The sequence below is a fragment of the Mustela nigripes genome, unplaced genomic scaffold (genome assembly GCF_022355385.1).
Source record: "Mustela nigripes isolate SB6536 unplaced genomic scaffold, MUSNIG.SB6536 HiC_scaffold_735, whole genome shotgun sequence".
Classification (NCBI taxonomy): Eukaryota; Metazoa; Chordata; class Mammalia; order Carnivora; family Mustelidae; genus Mustela; species Mustela nigripes.
Genome location: NW_026740142.1, coordinates 1 through 5,010, shown reverse-complemented (window position 1 = coordinate 5,010; position 5,010 = coordinate 1). Strand labels below are relative to the sequence as shown.

Sequence of the window (5,010 nt, the reverse complement as noted above, 5' to 3'; positions counted from 1 at the left end):
AGGAAACAGTCTACCAGCAAAGTCTGACCTGTCAGGTCTATAACCCTGGGAAAACTCCCTTTGTTCTAGAAGCCTCAGACCTCCCTCTGGACCCTTCGAACATGTGCAGCTGGACTTCATTCAGTTGCCACCTGGTAGTAGAGGTTATCAATATGTTCTTGTTACTGTATGATATGCTTTCCAGATGGGCTGAGGTTTATCCTTAAACTGCAAGGCTGATGTCCTCACAATAGTGGAAAAACTGTTAGAAAGTGTGTTTCCCACTTAAATTATACCTTCCACGTTCTCCACATCCCTGGACAAATACAAACCCTGACAAAAACCTTGCAGACTTTTTGGAATTCTCTCCCTTGTCAGTAATAGCAGCAGCTACAGGAAGTGTGTAGTGTCTTCGCTCAGGGCTGTCGTCCGCAGGTTAAAGAAGCCTTCCGAGATGGGCCTTCAAAGGATTCTGTCAGTCACTGTCTGTCTGGCCTGATGACTGGGTATTCTGGAAGTGTTGTCAGAGGAAGACAGCCCTTGAGCCTCATGCAGAGGAACCTTACCAAGTGTTCTGACCACAGACACTGCTGCAAAACTAGGAAGCATTGATCCTCAGGTCCACATCACACAGCTAAAAAATGTTGCACCTGACACGAGTCAGCACAGATGCTGGAGACCTTCAAATCAGACTGATGAAGAGAAGCAGCTGACATGGAGATCCACTGCTTCGGTCCCAGACGATGGATCAAGACTTCATACTTGAACTAAAGACAAACCCCTTACTCCTCCTTTTCTTTTCCTTTACTCTGGCATCGGCCCGGAAAGAGGAACACCTTCATCTTTACCCCCCCCAGGCCATTGCTAAGTGGGGGTAACCTCGGGAATTTAGAACAACCTTTTATTTCAGGCTAGGGAAAAACAAAACACAACACAAAACACCCCCCCCCCCGTAATTCTGCCCCCAGCTTTTCATAAGCAAAAGAAGGCAGGCACCTCATTGGTGGAATCGCCATTTACATTGTGAGAGAGGACCTACCTGGAGGCTTTTGTGATTCGGGATTCACTCCTGTTGGCGGATCCCTTCTTCCTGGTAAGGGATAAAAGTAAATAAGGCGATGATCAGGAACTTCTTAATTTCTTGAAGTTATTACAGAATCTGCTGCTGAAGCAGTAGCTGCTAGGCAAGGATTGGTAAAATCTCTGGCCACAGTTGTTCTGGATAATGAAATAGCCCTCCATCCTCTTCCAGCTGCAGAAAGACGGGTCTGTGCTGTGGCCACACCCCCTACTAAACCTGGATTGACACTTGGGGAAGTTAAAAGCCAGGATATTTTTTCCTCAACATCGTCCCCGCCCCCCCCTTTCTAAAAGGAGGCCCCGTGAGCGAGCACACAGCGAGAGATGGGGGCTGATGTAAGCCAAGACAACGCCTGAGAAGGAAGCTGCAGAAGAGGTGAAACTCTTCCTGGTCTCCTTTAGGGTCTCTGACTGGGCCTGAGAATTAAGTTGGCTGTGAAACAGACTTTATTTTATTTTTTTTTTTTAAAGATTTTATTTATTTATTTGACAGAGATCACAAGTAGGCAGAGAGGCAGGCAGAGAGAGAGAGAGAAGCAGGCTCCCCGCTGAGCAGAGAGCCTGATGCGGCACTCGATCCCAGAACCCTGAGATCATGACCGGAGCTGAAGGCAAAGGCTTTAACCCATTGAGCCACCCAGGCGCCCTGAAACAGACTTTGACAGGAGAAAAGCACAGAGGTATTTTACACTATGTGGAAGCTGTCAAGGAAAAATAAAGAACCCAAAAGTGCTAAGGCCTACATGCTTGCACACTAGATTAAGCAAGAGTGGAAATTTTGAAAAAGTAACCAAAACATAGGAGGAGGCAAAAGACAGTTAATTTAACAAGGTCCATTTGCAGAGATTTCTCTCGGCCTCAACTTCCTGTCTCTGATAACAAGAATGTTTCTTAGCTCCTGGTAGAGGGGAGAGCATCTTTACAGGGGAGCTTTATCTTCCTCTGCTTAGGAAGAAGGAGGTCGGTCAGAGCACCCTTCTTGAGTCTGCTCTTTTTCAAGTATGTCTTTAGCTCAAAATAATCCTTATGCCAGAGTGGCATATTTTGGGGTGCCCTATTAGGCCACCCCTACATTGGTGGCGCCTGAATCTGGGACTTCCAACACCCAGAACTGTGAGAAATAGTTGCTTTTATTGTTTAAGCCACCCAGGCTGCCGTGTTTGGTGATAACAGTGTGAGCATATTATGAAACCCATCCATGATGCCAGGACTTGGTAGTTGACAATTTCCGGAGTTCTCGCTCCTGCTTCCCATGTCGGATCCACCGGAGAGAGCCAGATGAGCGGTGTGCCCCAACCAATCTCACAGGATGCCTAAATTCAGTTGGTGTGAAAAATAATAAAGGGAAACTTCACTAAAATAGAGGCCAGAAGGGGGAGCCATACCACCAGCATCAATTACAGGAAGCATTGTCAGTTGGAGACTCCCAACAGAATTCTCAACAGGAAAGAATTCACAGTGACAGGTCCCAAAAGGAAAAAATGTGGATTGTATCTCCTACATAAAACTGACTACCCCCCACCAACTCAGCCTGTGAGAAGCCATCATCACCCTGAACTCTTGCTTTTCTCCAGTGGATTTTTGTTCAAAGCAACCCCTCCCAACTTCTTCCTCCTCCATAAGAGGACATTCCCCTCTTTTGTTTACTCAGCCTGCCTGTGGTTTTGCCACAACATGCATATCTTGAATTTGCAGTTCTCTGCTGTTTCCAAATAAGCCCATTTTTGCTGGGAAAATAACTTACTGTTAAAGTTAACACCTGCCTATAGTTTACCCGTGCCATCGGCCTCCAATCACGGCACACACTAAGCCTTCCCATTTTCTGCTAGAAAGCTCTCCCACTCCTCTGCCTGCCTTTCAGTCTCTGCAAAACCACAAGCTGCAAGCTCTGAATAAGTAGCATCCGCTTTCCCTTACTCGGGCTCCTCTCAGCCCTCCTCCATTGGTCCTAGTCCTCGGCCCTCCAGGCCCAGTCCCAGCAAGAAGCCCCTCACTGTCGATGTCTAACCCAAGTTTCTGTGAGTAATTTTCCAATCACTGACCCACAGTTGTCTTTGCTGTATTTGGGAGTTGCCATCAGGTTTATACTGAAGTGTCTCCCCTACTGCAGTAGCTAAAGCAAAACATCGGCCTTGCATTTTTAACAAGTGCCTGCACATTCCCTGACAGGACCACGCCAGGTCTTTCCACTCAGGCTGATAGCAAGTCCAAGCTCCTCTTGTTCCCTCCCCATGCCAGGCCAGTAAAGAGGCAAGATGTTGGGGCAGGGAAAGGGACTGCATACAGAAAGACAGCAAACCAAGGAGATGGAGACAGTAGACTTTTTTTTTTTTTTTAAGATTTTAAAAATTTTTTCGTTTGACTGACAGAGATCACAAGTAGGCAGAGAGGCAGGCAGAGAGATGGGGGAGCAGGCTTCCCAGCAAGCAGAGAGCCCGATGCGGGGCTCAATCATGACCCCAGCGGAAGGCAAAGGCTTTAACCCACTGAGCCACCCAGGCGCCCCAGAGATGGTAGACTGTTAACCCAAAGAACTATTTCCTCTTGGCAAGAAATTCAGGTTTCTTTTATGTTATCAAAGAGGAAAGCGAGAAGGGGTCAAGAGCTGGATGATGTGTGTGTGTGTGTGTGTGTGTGTGTGGCATCTGAGGAAGGTCTGTAAGTTTTTTGTCCCTGGTCAGCTGATCTTTGCGTCCAGGAATCTGGTCGTGTTGATCCTGTAAATCTTTAAACATAGCATAGCCATTTCTGTACCTACTTCCTTATCTTCTCAGGTGAGGTGGATGTCAGGTAAAAAGCAATCTTTGCAAAACTTAGCTGTCAGATGCCTATAAGCAGAGCTACGCAATCCAATATTCTGGACGGCATAGGTCATAGCAGCAAGGGAAATAGAAGCAATACAGAGGAAGACATGCCCTTTCTGTTACAAGGCTAGTCAGATTCCCCAGGAAGTATTCCTCACTGCCGCCTGGACAATGCGTCTGGCTGCCAGGATTCAAGGAATGGGGCTTGGATCAAGCATTCACATTCACTGGCTCCATTGTCACCTAATCCCTGTTACCGACTCGTCTCCTGGCCTGACTGGCCAGAGACACTTCCTTTACCGCTTGCTTTACCGTCTCCAGAGGAGAATCCTTCAATGAATACATTGTGACAGGAGCAACCGAACAGAATCTACTTTTAATGTTAAAATAAAGAGCCTTTCAGTTGGGTTTCCCAGGCCGGAGCGCCACTAGCGGTGAAAACGGAAGGCGAGGGGCGCCCGGGTGGCGTCTGTGTGCCTTTGGCTCGGGTTATGGTCTCAGGGTCCTGGAATCGAGCCCCATATCGCGCTCGGTACTTGGCGGGAAGCCTGCTACTCCTCCTCCTACTCCCACTCTCCCTGCGTGTGTTCCCCTCCCTTGCTCGGTCTGTCAAAACAACACAAAAACCCAGAAGCGTTGGTTTTCAGTCACCTGTTGTCTCTATAGTTTCATAAATTCAGCTGCTTTCGGATACTGGATAGCTTTAATAATTTATCTATTGGAGCGTGCGCATGCGCGGGGAGGGGGGCGGTGGAAGGCGCGGAGCACAGGGGTAGACCGGGAGACAGTCCCAGCCGACTGCGGTGAGCCGCGAGTCCACTCGGGGTTGACTCCACCATTCCCACCCAGATCCAGACCTGAGGTGAAGCCAAGAATCCAGTGCTTAACTGCACCACCCAGGCGCCTCTGGACAAACTGAAATTGAAATTGAAATCCTGGATCACAAAGTTAAAACTGACTGGATCTAAAAGGAGCCCCTTCCCTTTGCTTTGTTTTACGCACCGAAAGGCATTATATTTGAAGAAAGGTATAGAGACATGAAGAGCCTGCCAGACAGGTTCCCCGCAGGCCAGAGGTTCAGACCCCACGCCCGCCGCCGCACGGTTTCGAGGTGGGAAGGAAAGAGGGGACAAGGACAGGGGCGGGG

At 48.4% G+C, this 5,010-nt stretch overlaps 1 long non-coding RNA gene across 1 annotated transcript; it reads right to left on the bottom strand.

The window, feature by feature from the left end:
* Positions 1-2,171: 2,171 nt before the first annotated feature.
* On the bottom strand, positions 2,172-4,968 carry LOC132008707 (uncharacterized). Its single transcript, XR_009401703.1, has 2 exons — positions 4,866-4,968; positions 2,172-2,372 (listed from the first exon to the last, which is right to left on the bottom strand). It is a non-coding gene; the product is annotated as an uncharacterized LOC132008707 (long non-coding RNA).
* Between the last annotated feature and the right edge of the window lie 42 nt (positions 4,969-5,010).